Source organism: Phascolarctos cinereus, unplaced genomic scaffold, assembly GCF_003287225.1.
Source record: "Phascolarctos cinereus isolate Bilbo 61053 unplaced genomic scaffold, phaCin_HiC Scaffold_4;HRSCAF=312, whole genome shotgun sequence".
In the NCBI taxonomy this organism is placed as follows: Eukaryota; Metazoa; Chordata; class Mammalia; order Diprotodontia; family Phascolarctidae; genus Phascolarctos; species Phascolarctos cinereus.
The window spans coordinates 44,259,004-44,275,806 of NW_027555847.1; the positions used below are offsets into that span (position 1 = coordinate 44,259,004).

The following is a 16,803-nucleotide window of genomic DNA, read 5'->3' on the forward strand; positions in this document are numbered from 1 at the left end:
AGTGGATTTGAAGTCAGAAGAGCTGCATTAATACGTGGTTCTGTCCCCTACAATCCATCTGACTTCTTAGGCCTCCTCTGTAAAATGAAAGGTTGAATTAGATCATTTCTAATATTCTTTCCACCTCTAAACCTGTGATCCTATGAATTATAATTCAATGACCTCAGGCCCCATTCTTGATCTGAAATGCTATGATTCTAAGTAATAAAAATCCAGTAATTGAATGGATAAAGTTATAGCAAATATTTTACTTTTTTACGAGAGGGAGGATGGTGTAGTGGAAAGAGAACTGAACTCACCTCTAACACTAGTTATGTGACCATAAGTACAACACTCGACCTTTTGTTGTTGTTGTTTTGATTTCCTTACCTGTCAAATAGGGCTAATTATCCTTAGTCCTTATTAATATGAACATGACCTTACTATAAGTTTGGGATTTGGGGAAGTGATGGCTCAGTTACCCTATCTAAGAAGAGATCAGTCATTTACAAAACAAAATGATTTTGCATTTGGACATTGCCACAGTAACACATTTCTGTGTATCCTAAGCAACTGTGGGAACTGTGAGTATGTACCAAAGACCTAGAACACTATATTAGGACTAGAGGCATTTATTTTAGTGAATATATTGCACATTATACATGTCAGATTCTACATTGTATAGACACAAGAAGACCTAATGTAGTTCTGCCAAAGGAGGAAAGAAAAAAAAATCTTCCCAATATCTATTTTCATGTCAATTATACAGGTTTGAGAACTTGAAGGTAAGTTATAATGCTGTGTTTCACTGAGATCATACTACCTTGACTAATCACATTTTAAAGTTTCATGGGTCTAGAAAGAATCACAAAGTTCCACAAAGTATGGCCTTGGCCTTGATCCCTTAATCACTGGTAGGATCTCATATATGTTATTAAGGTTAAACACTAGATTGCAGGACAGCTAATGGTACACTGGATACAGTGCTGAGTCTGGAATCAGGAAAACTCATCTGCTTGAGTTCAAATCTGGCCTCAAACACTTACTAGCTGTGTGACTCTAGGTGAGTGACAATCCTTTTTGTCTCAGTTTCCTCATCTGTAAATTGAGCTGGAGAAGGAAATGGCAAAACCACTCAAGTATCTTCGCCAAGGAAACACCAAATGGGGTCAGAAAGAGTAAGGAATGACTGAAACAACTCATCAACAATAAAAAAGATCACAGAATGTTAAAGTTGGAATTCACCTAAGATGTTACCAACTTTAACCCATTTCTTTTCCAAATAAGGAAAGTGAGGTTTAGAACGATTTTGTTGACTGTCTTGAGGTCACACCAGTAGTTAGTGAAGGAGCTGGAACTAAAACAAAGGTCTTGACTCCATTTCTAGTGCTCTTAACACTACATAATGTTGGATTCCATAGAAGCAGCAATTCTGATTGCTTCTTAACCTAGACTCAGTAAAGATATAGAAAAATCATGAAAACTTTAGGTAAAAATGCTTCCAATTATCTTACCACTCATCTCATCCTCTCTCTCTCTCTCTCTCTCTCTCTCTCTCTCTCTCTCTCTCTCTCTCTCTCTCTCTCCTCTCTCTCTCTCCCCATAGGATTGTCTGACACATAGTCATTCCACAATATGCATCCAATATACAGATCCTTATGAAAGGTAAGATTCTACCATAGGGGAAAGGTCCATTTGCTGCCTAAGATTAATATCTTTCAGTTATTGGAAGTATCTTCACTTTGGAACCTTGCCTTAGAAACAGAAAGTTAAAATATGAGTTTTCATGGAACTATGTGTGCTGCCACTGAGTAGGAGGTGGGAGAATAACATAAAATAGTATTTGAAACCATGAAATAGTGATGCTTTTTCCCCAATCCCTCCAATTGGATTTTAGTGGTGAAAGAGATAATATCAATTTGGTAATTTTAAAAAAAATTGTTGCTATACAGAAAGAGAATTTGGAGTTGAGGTGTGATTCAACTCCCCCACCTGATTTTAAAGGACAGGAAATCTTAGCAAAAGTGAGATGAGATTCTCTGCCCCTGCAAGCAAGACTGATGAGGTGAAGAGCTCTCTTGAATCTGCCTAGCTATTCGGAGAAATATGCTGCCCACTGGAAAGACTTGCCCTTTATGGGAACATACACATAGAAAAGGTGGGTCATTTCTAAACATACCGGGAACTATGAGCTGGCTGTTGAAATTATTCTAAGCAAGAAAGGTATTTTATTATCATCGGTGAGATTTATGATATAGGTAAATGGGGTGGTATGATTTTAAGCCTCAATTAGGTTATTGATTATAATGTCTCTGTAATAAATCAGAAAAAAATCCTCATTTAATGTTCACTGACTTCAGATGCTTTATGTGTCACCATTTCTGCATAGAGTAGATCTTTTTAATGAATGTTTAAAGGGGATTATTGTTCCTTAAACAACATCCATTTATTCATAACTGTCCAAGAAACCCAACTTCTTAGACGTCCTAAGTCTAAGTAGAGCAGATCAGATGCTAGAGACAAAGGAGAATTTGCTAATTACATTACAAACTGATAAAAATTGAAAGAGAAATACGAGGAGGCAGATTGGAGGGAGGCCAAATAAGAGAAAGAGATGCAGACTAGACATGGGATTTCAATTGCGTAAGGAACTACCTGGTGAGGGAACCCCATTCACCAATTAATGCTGGCCTCTTCTGTGTAACTTACAGTCTTCGAGGATTTTGTGGACTCTAGGCCCTGGAAAACTGAGGCATGAAATAACTTCTCCAGGGCCCCACAGGCCGGCCTGGGATTAACTATCCATTCTAGTGGAAGAGAGCTGTAGGTGAGCAAAAGTCATGGATTTAATTTGAGGAAGGAAAGGAGAAAGGGGAAATTGGGATTTATACCTTAAATCTCCCCAATGTACCTCTAATTAAAGAGGGAGAGGATAAATGCGTTTCTTAAGTACCTGTTATTTGGCAGGCACTCCACTAAGAGTTTTACAAATGTCTCATTTATGATAAGCGAGACTTGCAGCTATATTTCAAAATCAGAGAATCCTAGTATTTCAGGATTGTAAGGGATCTTAGAGGCCATCTTATCTAACTGATAGCAAAAATAGGATTCCCCCAAAATAAGACACCTGTAAAGAAATAGCCCATTTGTCATTTCAAATCTACTTAGGGTAAAGACACTTATTCCCAAGGCAGTGCATTCCAATTTGGGCAAAAGGTTATGAAGTGTTGCATGGCATTAACCCTTTAGGGTTGATCATATTATATTATATCCTATCATGTCATATTATATATTTTTATATTGTGTTATATATTATTTAGCTTGCATTTATCTTCTGTTCATTTTTCTTTAACTTGCTTCTAATGGTTTTTATTATCCATTATATATTTGGCACAGTAGGTAAAGTGCTGGCACAGAGTCAGGAAGACTTGAGTTTAAATCTGACCTCAGATACTTACTAGTTATATGAACCTGTGAAAGTCACTCTACCTCTGTATGTTTCAGATTCCTCAACTATAAAATGGGAATAATTATAGCACCGCCCTCATAAGATTGTTGGGAGGATCAAATGCAGTATTTGTAAAGCTCTTGGAAGAGTACTGGCACTACATAGTCGTGCCTACTACTACTAGTATGACACAGTAGGCATTTAATAAATGTTTGGCTCCTCTGCCCCCTTAGTTAAAGTGCCAATGCATGGCTTAAGGTAGAATTCCAATTTTCTCTTTCTCCCTTACTTCCTCAAATTAAACTCATGATTTCTGTTTACCTCTAGCTCTCTTCTTCTCCCATTAGAATAGCTAAATAATCCCCAGGATTGATAGCTGAGGGACAAGGGAGTGTATATGACTACTACTGACTGTGGCCTTTACATCATAGGCTGAGCAATAGCTCCAAAGAGTCCAGTACAAATAATGGTGGTGGTCCAGAGATGGGCAGAATAGCTCAATTTCATAGAGCAGAGGGATTTTGAAGCCAGGGTCCCGGGTCCCTATCTGTGTGGGCCATTTAGCTTTTCTTGGTTTCTTGGCCTCATACTATACTTCACATGAGTTCCTTCAAGACAAAAGCTATCCTGTTTCTGTCTTTTCTACTTAATGTGTGTAAAGTGCTTTGTGTAACATATAGCTTGTATATCTTTTAAGTGTCTTTACACTTAACATAACAAAGAACTTGCTAGAGCCTAGAAGAGCCTTAATTGATTCAGTGATTGATGATCCACCAGACGGAAGAAAAAAAATAGGTTAAAATCTCAATATGGCTTAATGTAAAGCTACCACCATTGCGGGGTCAGGGTGGAATCAAAGCGCATTCCTTATAAAAAGTGTTATTTGTATGATCTTCCAAATTTCAAGATCTTTGAAGGCAGAAAGAGGATTTAGGCTTTAATTTCCAACTGTTCTACTTATTACCTCAGTGAATTTGGGGGCACAGAAAGAAATTGATTTCCTTTTGTTTTGCTTCGCAGTCAACAATTTTCAGCTTGGAAAATGTTAATAATAAGTATAATGATAACAGCTAGCATTCATATTGCCCTTTAGAGGCTGCAAATACCTTTGCATTTTTATCATATTTAATATTCAGAACAACCCTGAGAGAAAGGTGCTGTTATATCCATTTTACATTTGGGGAAACTGAAGCAGAGAGAGGTTAAGTGACTTGCCCACAGTCACAGAGCTGGTAACTGCCTGAGGTAGGATTTGAACTCAGGTCTTCCTGAGTCCACATATGGTACTCTATCCACTCTACCACCTAGTGAGATAATAAAATAAGTAAAATGCTGAGGAGAGAAAATATATTCTCTGTTGTCATGATCAGTGTTAGCAGGCCCTTAAAGAAGTCAGTATCTTCACAAGGTCTCATTAGACTCATTACCACCACACTCTCAACATCCTCCGATGCCCTGGTTCTCAGGAGAATCCGATCTGTTAATAATGCTTTGTGCATAAATTTTACCTTCCCTTTACATTTTTTAGTAACTTGGGTGTCCCAAGGCCTGCCTTTCTCTCTCATACTCAGACTCTCATACTCCAAAAGGAGAGAACAGCTGGGCTCTCTTTTCCCACTCCTTAATGGGCTCTATGAGTCCCTTCAGGACTTTTGATATAACCAGGTGAAGGTGGGGAACCTGCAGCCTCGAGGCCATACATGGCCCTCTAAGTCCTCAAGTGTGGCCCTTTGACTGAATCCAAATGTTAATGTAGAAACATGATTTTAGCATTTCCTTTGTTTCTTTTGTCAGCAAATTGGCTCTTTCCAATCCAGTGTAGCAGTACCTGTAATACAAGAGCATCGTTAACATTCCAGAGGATGATACTTGACAGAGAGAATGCATTCCACTGGTTTTCTTCTGCCCCCTTTTTGTCCACAGATGAGGTCTATAATGAAACATTAAACTATTGTAAATGAATTGGTGTTAAAAAACAAGCGATCCATACACAAATTATCATAGGTGGTAAATTCTACATCATCATTAATACTCTATTTGGTAAAAAATAAATCACTTGATTGACCATATGTGAAACAGGATGAAGGATTAAGTATATTGAGTAGATCCCCTTGGCAAACTTAGTATACAAAGAGGTCATGCACTAGGGTGATACAGTATTGGCAGAGAAAGATGAGTTCTCATGGGGATACCTCTACCCATCAGCTCTCAGGGCCACTGGAGTGTCTACATAAACCAGAGGCAACTTGGCCCTGTGGATAAAAGATCAGTTTGGATAATATCTGTGTGGCCCTGGACCATAAAGTAACTTCTCTGTGCTTTTAATAATTCCCTAAGATTTAGTTATTAAATCATACATAATCATGATCTGAAGGTTGAGTTGTGCTTTTCAGTTGGTAGTATGACTTTGCATTTTGTGATTTCACCTAGACTAATGAAATCACAAATCTTTCCGGCAGAAGCAGTTAGGAGGCACAATTAATAGAATTCTGGCCCTGAGGTCAGGAAAGGATATGTTTAAATCCTACATCAGAAACTTACTGGCTCTGGGACCCTCAGCAAGTCATTTACTCTCTCCGGGCCTCAGTTTCCAGTGCTGTAAAATGGGGATAATTTAAGTAACACCTACCTCCCAGGTGTTGTGAAACTTAAATGGTTTAACTTATATAAAGTCCTTTGGAAACCTTACTATAATATGCAAATGTGATCTTTTATTATTCTGTCCATGTAAGTGCCCTAACCTCACCCATATCTATTCATTCTTTGATGATTAAACTGTTTCTTTGGTGATTAAAACTGTATTGGTACAGGCTAAATAGACTGGAGTGTTAAGGCCATTCTGGAGTGAATTAAAACTGCTATTGAGGAAGTAGAGATTTTTTTTTCTTTTTTCCATCTTTTATCTTTGTATACTAAGTTTCAGGCACATAGTGGCTTAATAAATGCCTGTTGGCTGACTTTTGGGGCATTAATTATGCAGATTGATTCTCTGTATAGATCTGCTCTCTGATAATTTTTCAAACGATTGAACTACATTGTTTGGGAAGTCATGAAAGGCGGTGTGGTCCAGTAAAGGGTATTAGGCCAGGAGCCTTGATTGCTACTCCGGGCTCCTTCACTGACTGGTTGTATGACCTTGAGCACCTCACTTTCCCTCACTGGGCCCCAGTGGCCTCATGTAAAAATGAATGGGTTAGACTAGCTCTCACGGAGGTCACTTCCGGCTTAAAGATTTTATGCTAACCACAGATATTTTTATAGTACTTTCAAGTGTCTCAAGATACTCCCTCTAGCTTATCTCTCTTGATATTCTGTGGCAAGATCTACTCATAGGAAGATGAAGAGGATTCCACAAAATCCTAGAATCTTAGAGTTGCAAAGAATCTTAGACGCCATGCAGGTTCATCTGCTGGGTTCATGTTGACAACGGATCTGGCAGTCATCCAGCCTCTGTTTGCAAACTCCCAAGGACAAGTAGTACACTGTTTCATGAGGGAACATGTGTCAGGGAAATTAGGACATCCTTAGGAAATTCTTTTTAATCTTGAGCCCAATTGTGATATTCTACAACTTTGAATTTTACAGATGGGGCCTAGACTTTTAATTTCACTGGGAGCTCCGTGGTAAGGAGACTTCTACAAATTCAGAGCAACAACTTCTTTGCAAATTAGAGATTTAGAGTATACTGGAGCACTGAGAGCTTGTGACCTACCCAGAGCTACAAAGCCAGTATGTGTCATAGGCAAGACTTGAACCCAGTCCTTCCTTCGAAGGCACTTGGGTGGCATGATGGAGAAAGCGTGAGGCTTGGACTCAGGAAGACCTTTGTTGAAATTCTGTCTCATTCTTATTAGCTGTATGACCCTAGGCGAGTCACTTAAACAGAAATTTGCCAAAGGTTGAAATCAGTTCAATTCCATTAATAAAACACTTGTTAACACCTGTTACATATTAAGGTAAAAAGTTAAAACACTGGACCCTAGACTCAATTGCCTCATTTGTACAATAATTATAATGTTGTCATTTACCTCATAGGTTGTTGTGAAAAGCAGATGAGATAACATAGGTACAGCACTTTGTAAAACTTAAAGTACTCTATAAATGCTGGCTATTATTATTATTATTATTTATTATTTCGAAAGACACCTTCCAGTTTACCTGGTTTAGCCATTTCATTTTTTTAGGTTAAAAAAAATGAGCCCCACAAGGTCACACAATTTGTGCCACGATTTTTGTTATTGCTGTTGTTTGGTCATTTCAGTCATGTCCAGCTCTTTGTGACCCCACTTTGGGTTTTTTTGGAAAAGATACTGGGATAGATCGACCTGCCCATTTCCAGCTCATTTTAAAGATGAGGAAACTAAGGCAAACAAGGTGAAGTGACTTGCCCAGCTCCCATAGGTCACACAGGCCATCTGTGCCCAGGTCACGCAGCTAGAAAGTATCTGAGGCCAAATTTGAACTGAGAAAGGTGAGTCTTCTTGACTCCAGGACTGGAGCTCTAGCCGCTGTACCACATAGTTGTCTCTTATACCATGATAAGGCATTGATTTAAAACACCAATTCTAACAATAGGTGACAATCATTAATGATCTTACAAATAATGGCATCATTATTCCCTCAGTATAATTAGCTAAATTAGGGTATACAGCATTTTGTCCAAGTTAGACCAAAACAAAAAAAGCCCATAGTAGGTGTCAACAGATGTTTTTTATTTTTATTATTATTAATGGAATTGAACTGATTTCAGTGTTTTGTATGTTCCTATTTAAAATTGTCAGTATCAGGGGCAGCTAGTTGGTGCAGTGGATAGAGCACTGGCCCTGGTGTCAGAAGGGCCTGAGTTCAAATCCAGCCTCAGACACATAATATTCACTGGCTGTGTTACCCTGGGCAAGTCACTTAACCCCAATTGCCTCCCCCCAAAAAAATAAAAGAAGAAGAAGAGGCAGCTAGGTGGTATAGTGGATAGAACAGTGGCCCTGAAGTCAGGAGGACCTGAATTCAAATTCGGCCTCAGACCAAACACTTCACGCTTACTAGCCATGTGACCCTAGGCAAGGCACTTAACCCCAATTGCCTAAAAAAATATAAAAAAAATAAAAAAAATTGTCAGTATCCCAACATCAGAAACAAAGTCCAAATAGAAAACAAAATCATAGGTTTAGATTTAGAAGAGACACTTGAAGTCATGTAGTTCAGGGAAGGACTAAGACCTGCCGGCCAAATCTTGCCATCTTCCTATTTTTGTATGATGGCCTGTGAGCTAAGAATGGTTCTTAAGTGTATTTTTAAATAAAGTGTTATAATTATTATTATTTTAATATAAAAGCCCTTCTTTTCCAGTTCAATGACTATACAAAAACAGGCTTTTGGCAGATTTGGCCCCAGTTAGACAAACACCAATCTAGTCCAAATCCCTTATCTTATGGAAGTGACACAGGTCACCAAAGGGGAGTAAGTGACCAGACTGGATTTCCAGAGATTTTAATGCCAAATCAAATGCTCATTTGCTCCCACCAAATATTCCAGACAACAAATTAGCACTCACTCAATTTGATCCCTGTCATATTTAAGGCCAGATGTTGACATTAGCATCTGAGCCTTGTGCAGATAACTATGAAAAGCGACGATTTGCTTTTTCTGCTTCTTCGGGGACTGAAAGGTCTCTCTGGGAAACAGGAGCATAGGTCTCATGTTGCACACACAAGAACTTGGATAATATAACCCAGAAATGCAAAATGGATTCAGATTTCAGACCGACTCTGAACTTCCCCTAAATAACAGATTGATTGGATCATTTATAAAAAAGGAGGAGGAAGAGAAGGAGGAGGTAGAATCAATTCTAAAAAATTTTTTTAAATGAGAAAAAAAAAACTCCATTCATCAGAACAGTGGAAACAATTGGATCTGAGGCAGTTGAGTGAATCTAAGGCAAGATTAAATGCCTGGCCTCAGGAGGATGTAAATATACCCCTGGCTAGCAGGTAGATGAAGGCAATAAGACTTACCAGAAGAATGCCCTCCCCATTATGATCTGTTTTGAAGCTTGTCAGGCACTTGTCTCAAAGGTCAAGGACTTGACTGTGTCCTAGCGAAGTTATTGTGATGATTTTGGCCTTTCATCCACCTTTGAAATGGAAGATTGGAAATCAGATGAAAGCGACCTGAATCCTTGCTAGCAGAATAGGCCTTTTAAAGAAGAACAGTAATTACAGCCATCTTCAAAGGAGGTGGAAGCAGGGTCTCTAGGAAGTACAAGATTAGCTTTGTTGGTAATAAGGGTGCCCAAGGTGTCTTCACAGTGTGTTAAGGGCTTTGAAAGCCAAGGATCAGGAGAGCAGGTGGTGGGATCCAGCTGCTGAATAATCCTCTTAACCTCATCTGTATTCAACAGGGAACAAAAGTGGAAAAGGGGGGGAAATCAAAACAAGCCACTGACAAAAATGAAACAAAAGGAACATAGCAAGTCCCCAGGGATCACCACTTGAGGCAAATGTGCCCTGATGTTAGTCATTTTTATTCATAAAATAACAAAGGTAATTGCCATAGAGTACAATGCAAATGTAAAAAGCGTAAAATAATGAGGTTATAGATTTGGAAATAGAAGGGACTTCTAAGGCCCTCTTATCCACCCTCTGCCATTTTAAAGATGGTAAAACTGAGTCCCAGGGACTTTTAAATGCCTTAGGATCACAGATGTAGAATTGGAAGGAATCTCAAAGGCTATCTAATCAAAGCCCCTCATTTTCGAATATGACAAAAATAAAGCAGGCCCAAAGAGGTAACTGACTTACGAATACAAGGTCATAGGGGTATGTGGCAGAGCCAGGAATCAAAACCAGGCCTTCCCACTCCAAATTCAGCATCACTTTCACCATGCCACTCTGCATTCAACACTTGTAAATGTGAAATTGGAAAAAAAAATAAGCAAAAAGGAAGAAAGAAAACTAGAGCAAACTGTGAGACCAGGTTCTTCTACCGAGAACTAATTTCTATTGTCCATTTTAATTTGTTTGACCAGGTCTCAGTCAATATTTAATTGGTTCCTAATATTTAATTTATTTGGCGACCATGCAGATGCCTCACTAACCAAAGATCATTTAAGAAATGCCAATGTTGCAGAGAATAAAAGGAGAGCAAAGGCTCACCAACTGAGATAGTCTGCTCTGAGTCATGTATGCATTTGTGGTATCTGAGTGTGTGTGTGTGTGTGTGTGTGTGTATGTGTGATATTGTATACCTCCTCATGTCAATTAAAATTTACACGTAATTACAGAGAGTCAGCTTGTCTATCAATATTTTTGTTGGTTACACTGCATAATTTAAGAGGCACTTCCTGGCCTTTCTCCACTGTTTCCCATTACATTAGGCAAAGAGAGATGCCAGGAGCATCAGAATACAGCTGATGCATCATTTTGCCACTAAACAGAACTCTAGGATTTTAGAAGCCTTAAAATACAAGCGATGGAAAGGACTTTAATAAATACCTAATTCAACCCCATCATTTTAAAAATAAGTCTATCCATAGAGTAGAAATGGATTGCCAAAGGTTATAGCTCATAAGTAGGTTTCTCATAATTAGAGGGGAAGGGGTTAAAAAATAAAAATTAAAAAAAATAGAACTGAGAGGGATATCAGAATCCACACAATTTCTTTTAGACACAGCCTATGCTTTAACTTACAATTTTAATGCCCAGATTCAATTTCCAAGCATTCTTGGGGCAATCAATAAGAAATATACACTCAAATCTTAAGACTAATTCAATTGGAGATAGAGGAGACTCTAAGATTCTGTGATTCAGGCAACTAGGGACACACAAGTCCAGCCTTGGGATACTACTCCATTTCAGGGAGACTAAAACCTGAAGACATTCATCCCAATGGGCAGAAGCCATTATGGAGCCTGACAACAGGATAGTGAATGCTGAGCAGGGAAGGGGCCAGCTTGGGGCCAGCTTCTTGGGGGAAAAAAATCAAGGGCCGGAGAATTTCTCACTGGAACTGCTTATTCTTGATAACCAGGTGCTACATGCAATCGCTTCTACACTCCTAAGTGATTTAGATTATTAAGTGGAAAGAAACATGGCTTCGGAGTCAGAGGACCTGAGTTCAAGTACTGACTGCTTCTTCTTCTCCATGTGATCTTGGACAAATCATTTCCTTTGGGTGTCAGTCACCTCACCTGTAGAATGAGAGGGTTTGACCAGATGACCTCTAAGGTCTCTTCAAAAGCTGGGGTTCTAGTTCTAGTGTTAGTGTTGTCAAGACCCTTTAAATTTCAGTACTTCACCTGGAACCCCAGCTACATCAGCCAAGTTAAGGTTTGTGCATGGTTCTCACCTTATGTGATGTGTTCCTGGATTTATACAAACAGCTTTGTTTAACTTTGGATGATAAAACACTTCCATAAAACAAATTTGATTTTGCTATTGACTTTCATTTAAAAAAAAAAGAGGGGCAGAAATGATTTTCCTTGAAGAGGGGTTAAATATGTATTAATAAATAAACTGAGTTCAAAGATTTTATGTGAGAAATAGTGGCTAGGACTGTTCACCAAATATGTACGATTCAATTCACCAGACTCATTAAGCACTATTGAAGTAGCCACACTAGTCCTATGCAGAGCAGAGCACATCCATTTTGGTACAGGTCCTTACCTGTTCTCCCCTTCATGTGGCTTAATCCCCAATTTCATTTCATGAACTCCGGAATTTTCTAGAAAATTCATGAAGATATACTGATTCACATTTAGGATGCCTGTAGATCTACCTTTCTCCTCTTTTTGTCTAGGTATTTACAAAAGTATTCAGAATCAGATTGGGGAAAAAACATTCTTGCTAATAGTATGAAGCGTACTACTGTTTCTATATTCAAAATGATAGTATAGCCAATGTCATTTTTTTTTACTTTAGTGACGCCATTCATAATTACTTTAAATGAGGCTTGCCTGTATTTCTTGGGGGTTACCACTCTGATTGTTTCTTTCATACCATCATGGTGTAATAGAAAAAATACTTAGCTCAAAAGTACTGAATTCTATTCCTATTCAGAACTTAGCAAAATAACCAGCACATAGTGAATGTGTAATAAAAGCTTATTGAATGACTGTTTGATTACTCTCCTCTATTCATATGACGTTGAGAGAAGTACAAGGTTTCCATGGGGCAGCTAGATGGCTAATTGGGTAGAGCACTGGACCTGGAATCAGGAAGACCTGCATTCCAATCTGCCTGCAGACACTTACTAGCTGTGTGACCTTGGGCAAGTCATTTAACCTCTGTTTGCCTAGGAGGCAGCAAAACGGCTCAGTGGATAGAACATTGGGCCTGTACTCAAGAAGACCTGAGTTCAAATTTGATCTCAGATACCCTGGGCAAGTGGCTTAACCTTTGTTTGCCTTAATCCACTGGAGAAGGAAATGGCAAACCACTCCAGTATCCTTGACAAGAAAACTCCATGGACAGCATCATCCATAGGGTCATGAAGAGTCAGGTGTCTACCGATGATAAAGGGTTGGATGTAGGGTTGGATGAATTTCCATATGTAAGCCACAAAGCTGAGAGGAATAGATGATACACTGGAGGAATCATGGGCTAAGTGTAATCAGATAAAATTTAACATATAAATGTAAGCCCTACGCTTCAATTCAAAAATCAACTTTAGTGTGTTCTGAAAGTCTTCACTCTTAAGCTACTAATAACTGTCTTGTTGTCATCATCGTTGTGTTTTTGGAGTTGTATTTGACTCTTCACAACCCCATTTGGGGGTTGTCTTGGCAAGGATACTAAAGTGTTTTGCCATTTCCTTCTCCAGCTCATTTTGCAGATGAGGAAACTGAAGTAAACCTGTTAAGTGACTTGCTCAGTCTCACATAGCTAGTAAGTTTCTGGGGTCAGAATTAAACTCATGAAGATGAGGCTTCCTGATTCTAAGCCCAGTATTCTATTCACTGTACCACCCAGCTTCCCACTAATAGCTTTAAACTGCAAAAAGATTTTTAGAATACCTACATAGGGTAGAGAAGATTAGACCTGCCTGGCACAGTTTTGCATGAAAAAGACTTTTGGGGGATGGAGCTATAATATCGGATAGTGGCTGGAGTGTAGTGTTGGATTTAAATTCAAGAGGATCAGCATTCAAATCCTGCTTCAGACTCTTCCTAGCAATGTGACCTTGGGCAAGTCACTTAATTTCCATGAGCCTTATTTTTCTCATCTGTAACATGTGAATGTTGGACTCAATGATATCTAATGTTCTTTCCAGTTATACCTCTATGATCTTAGTGAAATTCAATCATCAATACGGTTTACATATTTCATATTTCAGTCATCAACAATTCAGTTTACAGTAATAATCAAACCAAGAAAAACCTAATATCGCCTTCGCATTAAAACAAATACAATATAGAGAACATGCAGCATGATTGTACTATGCCTCGGTCAGATCATGTGTATTGAGTTTGGCTGTGGACATCATATTTAATGCATCTGTCGTTCGGTCACTAAGTACATACTGTGTATCAACAATGCCCGAGGCACCAAAAATGCAACAACATGAAGGAAGCAATCACTACTCTTAAGAAAATTATATTTTAGCAGAAAACATAGCAGAACAGCAAGAGAGACAGAAACAAATAGAAAGAAAGATAGATGGAAAGAAAGATAGAGAGATAGTTATATGGATATACCTATATTCAAAATAAAAATACAAGATATTTGGGAACGAGGAGTACATTAATAAATTGGAGAGCATCCATCAGATTCATTTGAATCCATGACACAGTGACATTCAAGTGTCAACTGAGGAGGAGAAAACATGGGGAACCAATGATCACTGTCTTCAAACATCTGAAGAGTTTTCATGTGTAAGACAGGTTCCATTTGTTCTACTTGGTTTCAGAGGGCAGACTTAGGAGCAATGAGTGCAGCTTGTGTGTAGGGGCGGATTTAAGCCTTGTGTAATGAAAGGCTTCCTAACATTTAAAGCTGTCAAAGCACAATGGGCTGCCTTGAGAGGAAGTCGACTCCCTAGCACTGGAAGCCTTCAAGCTGAGCCTAGATGATTATTGTTAAGAATATTATAGGGTAGATTCATGGTCAGTTAGAAGTTACATTAGATAACCTTGAAGTCCTGGCCAACTAATGTATTTTGTAGCCCGAGTTGTCTTCCTTAAGGACAGAGAGGAAGCAGTCCCCTCTCCAAAGTATAGGGAAAGTATTTAGGTAAACTTTGAAGAGTCAGCAGTGGTGAATGGGGCTACTGTTATCCTTTCCATATAGAAACTCATTTTCAAAAAATAGTGAAAGTGCATACATATTATTTACCTCCATAAGAGCAACAGAGAAGACAAAGAGGTGAACCAAAAGCTCCAAGAAGAATCCCAGAGCCCCAATTAGAGAACTGGAAAACCAGGGTGTAAAAGAAGTGTCTTCCAGGAATGACAGTCTGGCAGAGAAAGCTAATTGCGCCCCAGTCTCCTAACTTTGGAAAGAGGTAATTCTGAACTAATAGGAACTTGCTGCTTAGAAATTTGAGATTAGTAGGAGACAGTTTTGCTGTGCTGGTTTCCTCTGGTTCTTCAGAAAATCACACTTGGCTGAAGGGAAGCTGTTGATTGCTTACACAGGTTTTTGTAGCATGCCAGCTCTCGCAGCCTGCCTGTGCTTCCTTATCAAAGAGCCAGGAGTTCCAAGCGAGGTGAGAATCCCACTTGACAAGCAGACAGAAGCCATTTGGGGGAAAAGACAAATTAAAAGCCTCAAAGATAGAAGCAGAAGCATTACCAGCAGGAAGTGTCTTGGGGATACATTGTGTCAAATTACATAGGCGGTAGGAGAATAACAAGTGAGTCAGATGCTCCCAGTGTGTCAGCCATACTCTATTAGTAAGCTTGGCATCCAGTATCAACTCTTGAAAGTTGCCGAAGTCCCACTTACTATCCTGGGGCAATAATATTCTCTCCCTATTATAGGTGGGTATTTGGAAGTCTGGAAAAGTTAAGGAGCCTTCCTCAGATCGCCAGGCAAATCAGTAGCTAAGCTAGGAACAAAACGCAAGTATTCTTCCACCAGGAAGTCCCCTACTCTTTTGATGAGATTGTGTCATGAAGTCAGTTCACTGAGCGCTTTGATATTGTGAATGGTGTTTCTTATTTTTATTTCTGTTTTTTTTTTACTCAAATCCTTCATTTGGTTGTTCTTTCCAAAAATGCAGATTTCAACTCATCCATCTCCGTTTACCGTGTGTGAACGAGGTCCATCCCCTCACCTAAGTTTGCTAGAAGTGCACTCCTTGTGCTGAAGGCCTTCCTCACTTTCACTTATCTTTGGGAGGATGGTAGGAAAATACTTAGGCTATTCATCTGCTACCCTTGGTCCTCAGCACACGTATAGCATATCTTCTTTTTCTATCATCCATATCCATGATGAAATCCTTAATTCCTGTTCTCCTTCAAAGTTATTTGTTATAGACCAAAACCTGTTTATAGCCATCATATACCTCTTTGTTGCCCTCTGAATCATATCATTTTTATTTTTTAGGGACCATGGTAGTCTACATATCTTGCAAGCAATATATCAGCATCAGTACAATACTGGTATTATTTCTGGTAGGACTTTGAGATCATTAATAAAGCATTGAAATTTCCTGAAAAATTTGTTTTTTTTACTTTTTTTACATGTAAAATTCATATTTTAAACATTTCATTGATGCTTTTAAAACATCACTTTCACTTCCCAGTAGACTTCCTTTCTCCTCCATAAAAACCTTAACAAAAGATTTTTATCTTTTCCTTGTAAAAGTGAGAATCAGTAATAAGCAAAAGAAATCAAAAGTTCAACTATAGGGGGCAGTGTAGGTAGCTTTCTGTATCCACAGTCCCTTGTTTTTCCAGCACAAGGAAGAAAATGTTCTCATCATCAGTTTTCTAGAATCAAAAGCAGACGTTTTATATCTGAATCTGTTATAATTTAGCATGACTTTCTTTTATATTATTTTGGTCATATACGCAGTCTCTAGATGGGAAGAGCCAGGTCCGACTCCTAACTCTACCTTTAATGACTAACCAGTAGTTCAACTCCACACATGTAGATATCAGTTAAAAAATGATTTTTTTGAAAAACAGCACGTCAGAGCACATCTCTTCTAGGTTAGAGTCATTTTCCTTGAAAAGTCATGACTTTTCTAGACCTCAGTTACTTTATATATGAAATGGAAGCAATGGATTAGATGACATTCAAGTTGCCTTGAAGTTCTAATAATTTGCTGCCCTGAATCTGTTTATAAAACTGATGCTGCCACCCCCCCATGTAACATAGAAGCATAATGAAATGGCCCTTACCAATAATTAGGGTGGCACAGAAAGATGGAAGTAG

At 38.7% G+C, this 16,803-nt stretch overlaps 1 protein-coding gene across 1 annotated transcript in view; it reads left to right on the forward strand.

Annotated features, from left to right (window-relative positions):
- The window catches only part of LOC110195628 (contactin-4), a 1,139,396-nt gene that overhangs the window by 341,418 nt on the left and 781,175 nt on the right, over positions 1 to 16,803 (forward strand). The window contains exon 3 of the mRNA XM_020968471.2: positions 1,586 to 1,644. The gene's annotated coding sequence lies outside the window, so the exon portion shown is untranslated. The remainder of the gene's footprint in view (positions 1 to 1,585; positions 1,645 to 16,803) is intronic.